Raw genomic sequence first — 14,358 nt, 5'->3', positions numbered from 1 at the left:
AGAAGCACAAGTCTGAGAATGCACGGTTTGTTCAGGCTCTTAATTCAGGGCCCAAGCAGTGGAACCACGTGGTCAACTCAAGAGCTGCTTGGGGGAAAGGTGAACAAATAAAGCTTTAAATTACTTTCATGACTCCCAGGCACAAGGCTTCATGGGGACCAATTTAGTCTCTGGTTCAGAAGATAAGTCTTACTGCCTGGGTATCAGAGGGAGGTGACACTGGGCCTGGTGTTGCTGGGTATTGTTTCTCATGGTGTTATTTGTAGCACAGGAAGGAGACCACTCACTCTTGTGTCCCAAGGGCTCATTCTGGCCCTGTTTCCTGTGCTATAGGGATGGAGAGCAAATGGAGAGAGTCCAGTGATGACAATACTAGTTGGTTTGTTTTTTTTCTAGAGTATGCAGTACTTCTCTGATACCACAAAGTACTTCTGCGAAGCAGATTGACCTGTCGGTGTCTTGAGTTGTTCTGGGACTCAGGTAACCTCAATCATTTGGATCCCTTTGTCAGATTCCTCTGTACTTCTTGAAATCCACATAGTCTGATGAACAGTTAAAGCTGTCTTCAAGAGTGCTTGGCTAATCCCTGAGGTGCCTGTTTGGCGTGCCCTAGACAACTTCAATGTCATAGGAGCAGCAGCTGGAGCTGTATGTTCAGTGGCCATGTGATGGTTGGTTGGGATGCATTAGACATATGCTGTGTGTTCAGGGCTATTTAAAGGATTAATTTACATTACTCATGCAGCTGAACTGAAGCTAGCGATCCTCAGTCTACGCTCATTTGTCTGCCATGCTTAAGCACAACAAACTATTCATCTTATTCTATGTTTATCTTTTGTCCCAAACATTCACTGGGGAAACAAAAAAACAACCAACAGCCTCCTGTGGCTGGTTAGAAGGGAAAGAATATGCATCCTCCAGGGAGGGAAATGCAGGCAAAACTTGCCTGTTCTAGACTCTGTCTTGCTGAAGCCAGCTGGCCAGTCAGTCTGGTTCACAGCTCTAAATGAGCCACAGCACAGGCTTCTCTTACCCAGGGAAGACGTCAGGTTGAGGGAGGGGAGCTTTTTGGGGGTTATTAAAGTACAGGGGAAATAAAATGACTGTTTAGGAAACAGGCTACTGGTGAAATGATTGCTTTTTAAAGCAATCTGATGGAATGAGTGCTTTTTGAAATAACATTGACAAATTTCTTCTTTATCTATTGTCTATGTATTGTTTATTCTTTTATCTCTTTACAACAGACTTTCTTTTCCATAATGGTACCTTTTTTTTCTGGGTTATTTCACTGTGTCTCCTCTTTTGTCCAAGCATAGGAGGTTTCACTTTTTGCTTTCTTTGAACTTAATAGATATAATTTGTGGTTGTTAAGATGAGGGTTGTTTGGGGTTTTTTTTAATACATTGTTTGTAGAAGTATGGCAAAAGTCCTGAAAACTGTTGTCCAAGAGGCACTGTCTCCCATCTGAATTTTTGGTTTGATGCCAAAGTAATTTCTGTGCAGGGAATGCTCTGGTGTCTTCTTAGTTTTGTCACTGAGAACATGGCTGAACTGATTTGAGTAGTTTCTGGTAAAATTAGCATCATCTGTAACTCATAGAAGAAGACACTTCACATCCTTGGCTTACTTCCTAATAACAGCACAATACCATTTCCATCAAGGTTAAAAGATCCTGAAGAGTTTCTGAATAAATATCTAATTGCAACTGTGTCAGTGGCTCATCATGGCTATGAGTCAGGAAGACCAAGATCCTGATTTCTGTCCATTTTTTGGGGTATCAACTGTAAATCTTCCTGATCTCCTATCAAGTTGCTGTTGCTGCCTGGGTTACACATTAAATTTCTAATAGACACATTTTTCATTTTTCCTCCAAATCTTTCTGTAATTTTTTTATTTGTTCATGCATGTATTCATTTATTATGCATCCAGCAAGATGAATCTGTCTGAAGAGCACCTGAAAGCTGACTGTAATTCAGCCATGTCCTTGCACAACATTTTTCCAAGTGGAAAATCCCACTATGACAGTCATAGCCCAGCTGCACATCTTAAATCCTGTTGCAGCTCTGAACAACTCAATTGTACAATTTAAATAATGAAGTAGAGCTCAAATGTTTTTATTGCAACCAAACAAATAGACACACATTGAACATGGCCCTGCCACTGTTAACTGACGTAAAACACTAGGAAATGTCATATTTCATGGTGCAGTTAAAAACCCAACAGCCCTATCTCAGCATGGCTGTCACATTTATATTGTAACAGTTTTTTATGATGGCCACGTTTTTTATTGATGATCCTTACTACCCATATAAAATGTGTTTTCTTCTAGCAACTGTATTATCAAACTGACATCACCCCCCACCTCCTTCCCCCTCCTTTCCTACTCCACATCCAACTTCTCATAGTAAATTGATTCAGGCATTTCACTTGTTTAGGTATTTTTTTAAAAAAATCACTAGTTAAATATATCAGATGAAATTATAACATTTCTTATAGCTCCCCTCACACAAGATCATGTGGCACAGAACTTTATGGGAAGGAAACGTCAAATCCAAATGCTGATATAGCAAGAAAATCTCATCCAGCTCACATTAAAGACCAGAGAGGCTGTTTTGTGAGATTTGTGTATGCTCTCAGCTTTGATAATGAACTGAAGACAAATCACTTAAAAAATATGGGCCTTTGCCTTGTTCTTTCAGAGAAACATACTCAGCTTACGGTTAAATAGCCATTTCCAGTATGGTCAGCCAAAGACAGTGTTAAGTGAAGGAAGATTGGTTAAGTTCAGAGAAGCCAAATTAGCAATAGTCAATAGAATAGGGGTTTTTTTGGATGATTTTGGTACCTTTTATATTCTAGTTCTAGCAAAGCTGGAAATACTGTGTGAATAGTGTTCCTATGGAAAAAAAAAAAAAAAAAAGAATGTATTTGCAGCCTGGCAGGAATGGAGAGCTCTATAAGCTGGTTAAAATGAAAACCAGAGAAAACTGTTTGGATTGGGTTGCTGCCTGAGGAAAGCTTGCTCTGAATGCTGGACTATATATTACTCTTAAAAATGCCCCAGTTATTCAAAGGGTGTCTTAGCTAGTAGATTTTGAGCAAAAATCCTACAAGACTGAATTTATTTAGGGATGTCAGCTGAAGCTGCATTGCATCTTTGGATAGGAAGTTATTTGGATGTTTTCTGGTAGGAAACCTGATTTGCTTAGGTAAATGAATTATAAATGACAGGCACACTCATGGATGGAGTTTGGTCTGGAAACCTACTGAATTTACAGTTAGAATTTAGTCTTAGGTTGGATGAGAAATGGAGCAGGCTAGATAATCTTTCTAGCTAGATGGATGAGCTGTTTCTCTAGGAAAAAACAGCTGATGGATTTTTTGCTTTAAAAGTAGTTTAACGTTTTTCAGGGTCTCTTCCTCGACCTTTACAAGCAAAGCCTAAACAGTGAGGAATGAATCTTCAGTGCATCTGCTTCACGTCAGTCCCTAAGAAGTAGTATGCCTCTAAATGGATGCCTAACCCTCACTGTGCTGTAAGTCGTTGCCTGCACACGTACAGCAGTTCTGCTTGTTTCTGGTTGTGTTGAACATACTGTACTTTCATGTGTTTAATCCACAGGGCAGGTCTTGCACAGTTGATCTGGGCATCTACAGTTGTCAATGGCGTTTTAGATACAAGTTAGTCCTCTCTGACTGGGGCTGTTCAGTGTCCAAAAATTCCAGAATCGAATCTATTTTCCCTTGTTTGTACAACTGTTCAACCAGTAAAAAAAGGACATAGAGGAAAACAGAGTAGCCCTAATTGAAGTGATTGGTTGCAGTAGGCTTTGATTTCAAAGCAAGGCTGATAATCTCGAGACTTCTGAGGTCCTCGACTGCAAGGAATTGCCCAGTCACGTTGACTGCATGCTCTGTCCCATTGCTTGTCTTTCCCCATGGGCTATGCAGTTCATAAATAAGATCACATTCTCCCTTGCTGACTTCAGTTTAAGCTTGGTGTGCGTTCACTTGGAAAGCTGAAAATGAAAACCGGAGGTGGAGAGTAGAATGATAAGTGTTCTCACTTGTTTTGTCTGAAGAAAAGCAAGCTGTTTACCAACCTTTTCTTGCTTTAATGATCTCTGTGTTCCACATCTTATTCTGGGAAGCTTTGTTCATCTGCTGGTACGCATGACTAGAGATCATTATCCAGGACACTTGGATGACAATTGTTTATTTACCACCTAAGCAGCTGCAGTGTTGTAGTGCAGCCTTTGAGGATGAGAAGAGCACATGACGGACGCTAATTGGAAGGCTTAGACAACTGAGCAGTACCTGCCTTGAATTACAACCTTGTGCTGCGCTCCACACCAGATCCGTAAGATCAAGGCAGAAAACCTCATTGAGATCTAGGATAGAGTTTCAGAGACTGCAAAAAATCTACTGTTAGTTCTTGAAATGCCTCACTGAATGGCCACTGCCAGGGTTGTGTGATAAACAAGCCTCTCAACTGCATTGGCCTGAAGAAGAGGAAAAAATTTTGATGTGCTGTTGGGGAATTCTAATCTGTGTGGTGTTAGTTCTGCATGCGTTGCAAATCTTTGTGAATTTGAGAGAGCTAAGCCTCAAGACCTGAACAGGCTGATTTTTCATATGTGGAGTTCTGCAGAGACTGCTTTGTAGGTTGTGTTTTAGATAGCTACGAATGTTACAAGCCACGATACGTAGATTAATGGACAAAATGAAAACCAAATACCAAAAGCAGAGACAGTGAAAACAGTTATCTCGCCATGAGGCATAACAAGGGAACACCTTAGTCACAAAATTTGTCAAATGTTTACTTTTCCTCTTCAAAGCTTTTCTGGAGCAGCAAGGCTGTGAGTGTGGTATTAGGGGTTGAAACCAAGCATCAATTTTAGTGGGACATTCATGACAGCAGCGATTGTCACATGAGAGGAGATGGTGAGAAGGCAACAGCCTGATGGAGAATTACCTTGTCATTTTCATAAAATGGTAACATCGGAGATAGGGGAACTAGAAGAAACGCTACTTGCATATCACAAGATGCATTCTTATTGTAAGGACTAATGCAGTGATGTTTGCTGTTTTCCTTTGCAGTGCTGTGACAGCCAGACTGGTCTCGGGAGCAGTATATTGGCTTGCAGCAGAGAAAGGGTTGCAGGATCTTGGTCACTTTTGGTGGTTTTACTGGTAGACACCAGTTCAGTGACATGATCCTGTGTTTTCTCTGTGTCCTCTTGAAAGGAGTCATTGCCCCACCCTCCTTTTTCTTTGTAGATGTACAGCAGTCTGTGATGAAACATAAATTTAGACTATTGTCCTGTGCCAAAAATCTGTTCAGTGTTTTCATAATGCAGCTAGAGTGATTTTAGGCATGTGTTTCTTTTCTTTAACCTGCTTGCAAGTCATCTTTATGCCTTAAAGAGCATAAATGTTCAGTGTACTGCTTGGCCATCTCTGTGATACCACTTTTCAAATGTGTTGTTGGTTTGTGTCTAAAGACAGGAAACTGTTTAGTCTTGGCCCTTCACAGAGGCATATTCAGTATAGATACCCACTTGGTAAATAAAGTACAAGGCTAGATGTCAGGAAGGAGTTGTTTGCTTGGCTTCTTGTTCCTTGGGCATAGGAACCCAAAGAGAGAACAGGCATCAAACCCCAGAGTGTAAAGGCTGTGTGGCTTTTCAGATGCAGGAGGCTTCAAAGGCAAAGTGCAAAGCAATACAGAAAGCCTAGCTGTCAGCCCAGGGAAATACCATGGAGGAAAATCACATGCACACAAAATGTGTATTTTGTGATATACCTCCTATACTTTTGTACCCACTTTTGCTAGGATTAATGCCTAAGACATTTTGATAACAGGGCTGATGTTATTTGGAGGCAGTGATTTTTACATAGGTGCTGCTAGTGCTGGTTGCCCGTGTAAACAGACATTTAGCATAGGATATTCTCTTACAGGACTGTTTTGTAGATGTATTATATACATCTCTTACAATATAAGGGAAAATGGTTTTCTAACCCAGGTATCTGAAATACAGGTCTCGCTTTCATGGAAGTTCCAGGATTAGAGGCTCACATGTTCCTGTACAACAAAAAGCCCTTCATTGCTATGTGTGTCTCATCTCAGTATGAAATGTTGACCTAAAGCCTTGCTTGTGTTTCTCCTTGTATATCCTGGCAGCAGAGTAGCTGCTGTTGTTGCTGCACGAGTAACAAAGGCTTCCTATTACCATCTGTCATGTCATACTTAGAATTTTCAAGATCCAACCACAGACCTCCTGGTGCAATTGACTTCAAATCATGATTGACATTAATAGCTATTTTTAAAAGTCAAAAACCAGGCTTTATTTCTGACAAGGGGCAGGATGTTTGATTGATACTGAACTCATTACAATAATTTACTTGAGTCCAGGAGTCCTGGTGCAATGACATTTATGACAGCTTTGTTTCCGCATGCACACTTAGAACTGCATTCTGGCTGTGGTGGGCTTGGTCTGATGCTTTGAATTTAATGCTGTGTTATGGGGGTCGAAGAACGAAGTAGAAGGGAAGAGGCACCTGCAGAGAAAGTAAACACTCTTATTAGACAATTGTCCTTTTACAGAGTTGGGGAACATAAATGTAACCCTTAAGCATTGAGTTTAGCCAGTTTTTTGTTTGTGTAGATGGATGTACCGTCCTTCTTTAAGCTGTGACATGCTGGCAGTGGAATGTACAGGGAGTTGAGAAGTTTTCTGTCTGTTGAAAATATCAAAAAATGCTCTGCAATGGTACTAAATCCCTAGGTATTGCAACAGTCTCATTACATGCTTGAGAAAAGCAGACTTTTCAATTAGCCTTATTTTTGTCATTCATGCCTCGTCGCTTTTTATTTAATATACAGTAAGTAGTTATGAGAGATACAGCCAAAAAGTTCTGATTGAACTTTGAAGCCAAGCTTGAAATAAAATGCTTTTGCCAAAAAGGAAAAAAGGCAAACAGACTTGTATGAACTAAGCTGGCAGAAGTAAATATTACAGTAGCTTTAGTTTCATTGATTACAAGAAAAAGAAGGGACAGCTGTGAATGAAGTCCAAAGGACAACAGCTGTGGCCCAAAAAATCAATATATTAGAATAAATTGTGTAAAACAATGGCTGTAGTTGAAAAGCATGTTTTGTTGAGAAAATTTTTAGAAGTAGGTATTGCACTTCAGAACTTTGCTCTTCTATTCAGTAGTTTTCCTCCTGTACATTTTTAATAATTTATGAACAAACTAAAGGAATTTTGAAGCTGTGGGGGTTTTTTGTGGCAAAATTCTAGACTTTTCAGTACTCAGAACACAGGACAACTTTAAGGTTAAATGACTACACAGGAGCATCTAAGTCTGCCACAAAAATTGGTCCTACTCTTTCTGTGCAATGTTAAGGAGGTTTTTTTGATGATTATAAGCCTGTTTCTGATCCTTATAATAAAGTTTTTAAAGGGTTCCCTTCCAGCACTCTGCCTCATTTATACAAGGTTATGAGTTTGAAGGGCTGGACTGACACCAAATTAAAACAGAGCTGTCATCTCCACTGTGTGACACATAGAATAAATAATAATAAATAGTAAAGACTGGATGAGCTCAGAAGTTCTGCATAAATAAATAAATAAACAATGGGATAAAAATCAAGTTTGTGCAGAGTCAGAGGTGATTTTGACTTTAAGCCAAGTGTCATAATTTTTAATGAAACACCTTACAAGGATGTAAGTTTATGGAACAGTTTGAGAACAGCAAGCTATGAAAAGTATGCGTTCTTATAGGACTGTCTAGCAATGTGATACACGAGTAATCAACTATATCTGACTGTACCCAATGCAACTTTTAAAAGAAGGCAAAACTTTAAAGAGGTCTTTGTCATTACAGCCCTCTGTCAAAAGGTAGGACAGAGTATGCTCATCCTGCAGACTCTGAGAGCACCAATAGTATCTGGCTTACAAACACAACAGGTTTTCTGGCAAAATTATGCTCGTGGCTGAAAGAAAACAAACTCACTTTTAAGTAAGTACATTGGATCATGGTGCCTACAAGCAGATAGCACAGCCCTCAGGATGCACAGCCAAGCTTATTGTTTGTGTATGTAAAAGAGGTTCTTGTAACCAATGCATGAACACTTTTGTAGGTATTTGTTGGACATGCTTGCAAAAACCTCATCTTTCAGTTGGTAGCCTCATGAACTGAGATTGTATTTTTGTTTTCATTAAAACTAGACTTGACTTGATTTTGCATGAATGTCACTGAAGGAAGGATGTAAACTATGCCCAGGCGTTTCAAATTTTGTCATTTTTTTCTTCTTCTAGACTGTGCTTTTAAAGAAAAGAAAAAATTAGAGTGTTTCTTGGCAGGAATTTGAAATTTCTTCTAAAGCAACCTTCCTTTTTTGAGCTGACTTAGTGAAATGCCCCAACTGCTCTGTAGCATTCATGCTCTGAGTGCAAGTTTGAAATGCAAAGAAGGTGTCTGTGTTAATACCACTGGCCAGGAGCAGTGAAGAGAGTGTAATTCTCACCTTCAGTAATTCAGTGCTCCTAGTTCTTGGGGAGAGGGTATTGGAAAAAGAGTCCTCAGTTTGGAAACTACTTATGGTTTGTCTTTGACTAGTTTTGATTTTAGCTCCATGACCATGATCAGGATGTAATGAGAGGATCATATTTTGAAGGGAGAAAGAAAAGTGGAAATCGCTGAGTAAAAAATTTTAAGCATTTCTGTACATAATACAGAATATTTTTTCAAGTACGTGAGTGAATGTTTTCTCTTAAAATTTGTAATGACCGTTATGTTCTTTTTTTACAATCATACGTATTAAAAACCTGAAAAGTGAGATTCAGTAAGGCAAGAAATTTTGATCAGAGTTTGTTTTCTTTTATTTGAAAAAAAACCCTAAATAAAAGATATGAGACTTAGTATTATTCTCTGTAGCTGTGAGGCATGTTGAACAAGGCTTGCATAATTGTATCTATAAGGATAACCAGTTGAAGGTTTCCTACTCAAGAACACGCCCATGCCAGTACGAGTAGACTCCTGGTGGCAGCACTGGGGTCATGGAGCTGATGGTCTGCAGATCCCTGGGTATCTTCTAAATGCTCAGCAGCAGAGATCAAACTAAAGTAAGTTTATTGTCAGGAGGCTTAAATTTTCTTGAGAGGCAGTCTCACCTCCATTGGAAAATACCTAGGGTGGGTCTGCAAATGGAGAAAGACTGAAAATCACTAGACTACACAATTATGTGTGTATGTTTGTAACAAGGAGCTAATCTAATCCCAGATAAAAGCTCTCAAGGTGGGTTATTTTAACAACTGGCTTCATATATATACTGGAAAAGAAAATTCTTCTGGTTTCTTCCGATGAAGAACATTTAAGCATCAGGTATTGACTTGTGGGGCAAAAAACCTGATTGCCCATGAGAGCTCTCCTACATGACTGATCTGTTCGGAACTATTTTAGCAAACAGACAGACTGGTTTTTATGGTCAACCAACAACAAACAAGACTTTAAAATCAATTATTTAGATATCAAACACTACCTTGGCACAACTGTTACTTTCTAGCAATGAATTTTGAAGTAGATTGTACTTCAGAGAGAAATCAAAGTGTCTATCTGCAGTTAGAGTGATTTATGTTTCAAGTGTTGTGCATAACTTCAATAATAGTTGCATACACAATTCTAACTATTTACAAGTGAAGCTTTTTAGTAATCTTTAGTCACTTTTGCTTACATGTGTGACATGGTTAACAGAGACCAAGTTTTAATGGATGGGACTAGTTACAATACAGATGCTTTCTTGAACAGACTGTGTAATTGAGCTGAGTTTCATGCATAAATTTATGTTTAGATGTTAAATGCCTACTTCTGTCTAGAGATTGAGGTGATCACGTGTATAAATATTTGTAGACTCTTTCCTTAAGGGCATGTTTGGTTCTAAACTTTAAGGCTAGATTAGAAGCTACTAATAGGCTAGATATTTTTAGGAGATACTAGTATGCTGAATAATCTATTGTTTTACCTCGGTTTCAGTGCATTTGAGATACCTATTGTCATTTTTAGCACATGCATATTAATATTCTAGGGTGCTTTTTCTAATTGGCTTATTTTATATTCATGTTTGATGTCTGAATGAAGAGTACTTGTGAGCTCTGGCTTTTCTCAATGTCCTTTTAAAGAAACAGGTTACTATAATGTTGAGGCAGGTTAGTCCTATGGACTCTGTGCTTTGCATATATGAAGAACTCAGAGTACCAGAACTTTTGAAAGTTACCCTATGTCTTCATCAGCTACCTTCTGCTAGAGAAAGAGCTTGCCATGAGAGAGGGGAATTTGCAATTACTGAAGATCTCTGTTAATCATCCACGTGGTTACATCTTATTTTGCTTCCTGAAGATATTTTTCTTAGTCCTGGTCAGCATGGGGAAAGTATTGTCTGCAACATCTCTTTTTTCTGCATACATTCTTCTAATGTCACAAGATAGTATCCTTCTGAGGGTGTTAGATGGCAGAGGATTCCAAACATATCCTTATAAAATAAAATCTTCCACTTCAAATTGTTGCCAAAGACTCTCCACTGGGAGAGGAGTGCTCTGGAAATAACTGTTCCAGGAGGAAGTGCCTTTTACATTTTAATCACCGGCCAAGTACAAAGTCATAGAATCGTATAAATTGTGGTTAGAAGGGGTCTCTGGAGGTCACCTAGTCTAGCCTCCAACTCAAAGGGGGCTACTGCCAACAGTACGTCAAGTTAACTGTGGCTTTGCCTTGCTGAGTCTTGCAAACTTCCAAAGGTGGAGATTCTGCAACCTTTCTGAGCAAAGTAGCACTCCAGCATGGTCATTTTGCTCTTGGGCAGGAAGTTCAGCTAGTAATCAGTTAGCGTTTCACGAGCACACAGTTCTAGGCAGAAGAAGGAATTAATCTCTTAAACTGTGAAACCTACGCTGTAAGTCAAAACACTTCCTTCAGCACTCCTACTTACGGAAAACATAAAGGGGAAATTCCATGCTGGTTTCCTTTAATCACTTTAAAACTCAACAGAGAAATTTGAAAATCAATCACACAGACATGACTGCAAGGCAGCACAGCTTTTCTGGAAACAGCAGAATTTCTTCTCCTTGTTTTGCTGATCATGTCATGAGGAATCTGAAGTAGCAATCTGAACAAACTGGAGCTTAGGCAATGTTTTATCAGCAAAACAGTTATGGATTTGTAGTTAACAGTGCATCGACCACGTATTTTAGCGCAGTTGGCAGTTTTATCCTTTAATCTGCTTGTAAACCCTTTTCACTGGCTTGTAAGATAGGCTTTCTCAAAATATGTAAACTGCAGAGGGAATTGTGTGTAACATTATACTGAGGTGAGCACCTCTTGTGGTTAATATGATGCCATTTCTTCATATTAGGACTATGGATACAGTTTGATAAATAATGTAGTTATTGATTTAAATAAAAAGGACAAGAACAGAGTCAGGAGTGTAGATCAAGCTGGGCTGAGCTAGATATCATAGTAGTTGGTTTGAAAATATATTTAAAAGTTGGAATGAACCCAACAAAATCTGTATTGGGGCAAGGAAATATACTCAACGGTATTGCTTTCAGAAGTAATTCCTGATTTCTGCTAGAAATAAGACTAAGTACACAGAAATAACAGTGATAGAGATCTTTCAAGGTATGCTGTTGGTTTGCTGTGCATGGAAACTTGTCAAAATTCCTTCAAACTAATTTTCACTGAAAATTTTGTCTGCCTTTTGCAAGCAAATTTGCCCCTGTGTTTTAAGTTCAAGAATGTGCAAGTATTTTAAGTTGCAGCTCTTAGATTATGGAATACACCTGCAAATTTACAATATTTGTACAATAATACAGCAGGATTTCATATCTAGTTGTCGGGAATTTGTCTGCCTGAGACGTGTGCCTGAGGGCAGGTCTTGCTTTGTGCACCACTGCCCTGGTGAGCCATGCAGTATAGGTCTACTTATCCAGAGATGGACTTCTGCTTACTGCAGTTGAGTTTGCAGGTTGCCATGAGCATTAAGTAGTTTGAAACGTGTTCTCACATTTTAATAGCAGTGAGTTCCTGCCCTTCCAGGGCTGGCTGATAATAGTTTCTGTGTAGAAATGGATAGAGGACAAATGAAGTGCTGCTAAAAAGCTACGTTGTGATAAGCAATGTGGAGGAATAAAACATTTCCAGGGCTTTAATTTGTGCTGCATTATGTGAAGTGGATGAGAAACGGTTTCTTTGTTCAGACAAGATTTTTGTTATGAGGCAGCTAGGTCACCAAGGTTGGCTTATAATGAAAACGGAAGGGGAACATTGCAGGATCCTCATTGATAGCCAAAAGCAGGAGTGAACGAACAGTAGTTCATTCAGAACTGAGAAACATGAAATGGCACAGAACACAAGCTTTCTGTTTTATGAGAAAACCTAGGTAGAGGACCTTTTGTTCTCATTAAGAATAGGCATCATACTTTGATTGTATGTACAGTCATAGATATTTCAAGTCTCAAAGCAGTATTGGTATCATTAACAGTGGCCCTCCCTTGCAATCCATGACAACTCTGTAGTACTTGCATCCCTTTATTGCATTGAAAAGTAATTACTGAGAAGTCTGTGGTTTTTTCCATGTCTCTCTTGTCCTTCTAATGGGTTAAAAGTTTTCTTTGTAAGAAATGAATCAATACAAATGGCTGAAACTCCATGAAATGTATGTCATGGGTTTTTTTCAGTTAAAGGGGTTTTTTGATGACAACACTTAAGGTCTATTATGTAGTTAAGAATCCTAACCTTCCCCTAAGGTAGGTAAGTAATATCCTCTCCATTTAGAGCTAGTTAAACTGCAGCAAAGAGATAAAGTAGCTTGTCAAAAGCAACACAACATCATTGCCAGAGAGGATGCTGGGACTCACAAGTTCCTAACGCCCACTGGAGCGTATTTTGAATGACTGGGCTGCTGTGTCCTGATATAATGACATGCACATGTGATTTGCATGTAGCCACACAAATGAACAAGAATGCTGTTTTCTGTATTTCTTGACTGTTTCTTCATGCCAGTCATATGCTGTTCATTTAATCAGCACAATTTGCTAATATTTTGTTAGCCCATTGTGTATTTTTTCAGGTTTTATGAGTTCTGTGTCCTCGACACACTGAGAATGTCATAAATTGCTAACAAAAGGGCAAGAGTCAACTTCAATAAATCCCTTCTTGAGGCCTTTTCTTCATTGGGTACAGATCTCTCTGCACTGTGTACCAAAGGCTAGTTGATTGTTTGGTACAGGAAATCAAACCAGTGATGGAATGGGTAATGAAATTCTTCAAAGGGTTGAAATAATAATTTGCTTTCCCTGGTAGAGCTTCTCTTATGTATGTTCATTTACCCCTTTTCAGATTGTGTCCATTGATCACTGTTCAATGCTTTTTTCCTTTTCTCTTTTACTATTTAAAGGTTACTTTGTTTTCTGCAAACAAGGCAAAATAGTTGTGCATAAAGAGCGGTGTGGAGTATTAGCTCTGTGTTCAGAAAAATATGGAAACAAGTCTAACCAACTAAGTGTACAAAATTTTAAAAGGGAAAATACTGTGCATATATGTAAGCACATAAATGCATGTGCAGATATAAGTCACATGTCCATGCACACATTTCCTCAGTCACTCCAACTGCTCTAGATGCATCTTGTCCACGATTGTATTTATGAACATATTGACTCATGTACATCAACACTTTTTTCTTCTTGTATCAGAGGCAAAAAAAATGGTGTGAGATGAAGCTGACGTTGTTTGATAGGTCCAGAAAGAAAGGGATACTTGTTCTATGTGTTGAACACTGGCAAAACAAAAGGTCCTCCTAGCTTGTAGTTCTTCCAAACTCTGAGCTGGAGCTGCAGGAGTTAAGTCCCTACAGCACTCTGACAAGAAAAAGGGGGACATAGACATCCCAAACACTGGCAAACACATCAGAAGACCTTGATCCAGCACTGTTAAAACTGTTTGGAGTTTGATATAGGGAAAGCATCCAGCTGTTTGTGCCTGCCCTAAGGAGAGAATTTTTGTTCTTGCATTGTCTCATTGGTACCCCCTAGCAGCCAGCTATGACTATGCATGCCACATGTGCACATGGCAGTGATGAGGCAAGGGTTAGTTTTTGTCCATGCTCATTTATTGACCTTGTGGACACCTATGGTCAATACTGACAAATCATGGTAAAGAGATTGCTGATAGCAGTGATGTTATATGTCTGGGGTAGCACTGGCATAGTGTGAGCTCTCAGCCCAGGGAGGAGGTTGGCTGTTGGATTGCAGGGCAGATAATTATCTGCAAGATGTACTCTTCTGATGCCAGAACTGGTCA

General features: G+C 39.1%; 1 protein-coding gene across 3 annotated transcripts in view; it reads left to right on the top strand.

The window, feature by feature from the left end:
• TMEM108 (transmembrane protein 108) overlaps positions 1-14,358 on the top strand; it is a 173,783-nt gene that overhangs the window by 25,117 nt on the left and 134,308 nt on the right. The window contains exon 1 of one of the 3 annotated variants that reach the window (XM_074891697.1): positions 402-480. The exons of the other annotated variants lie outside the window; for them this stretch is intronic. The gene's annotated coding sequence lies outside the window, so the exon portion shown is untranslated. Of the gene's footprint in view, positions 1-401; positions 481-14,358 lie in introns of those variants that run through there. 3 annotated transcript variants of the gene reach the window in all.

Source organism: Strix uralensis, chromosome 1, assembly GCF_047716275.1.
Source record: "Strix uralensis isolate ZFMK-TIS-50842 chromosome 1, bStrUra1, whole genome shotgun sequence".
In the NCBI taxonomy this organism is placed as follows: Eukaryota; Metazoa; Chordata; class Aves; order Strigiformes; family Strigidae; genus Strix; species Strix uralensis.
Note: the sequence above shows the minus strand (reverse complement) of the source record. Positions and strands in the feature narration are given on the sequence as shown.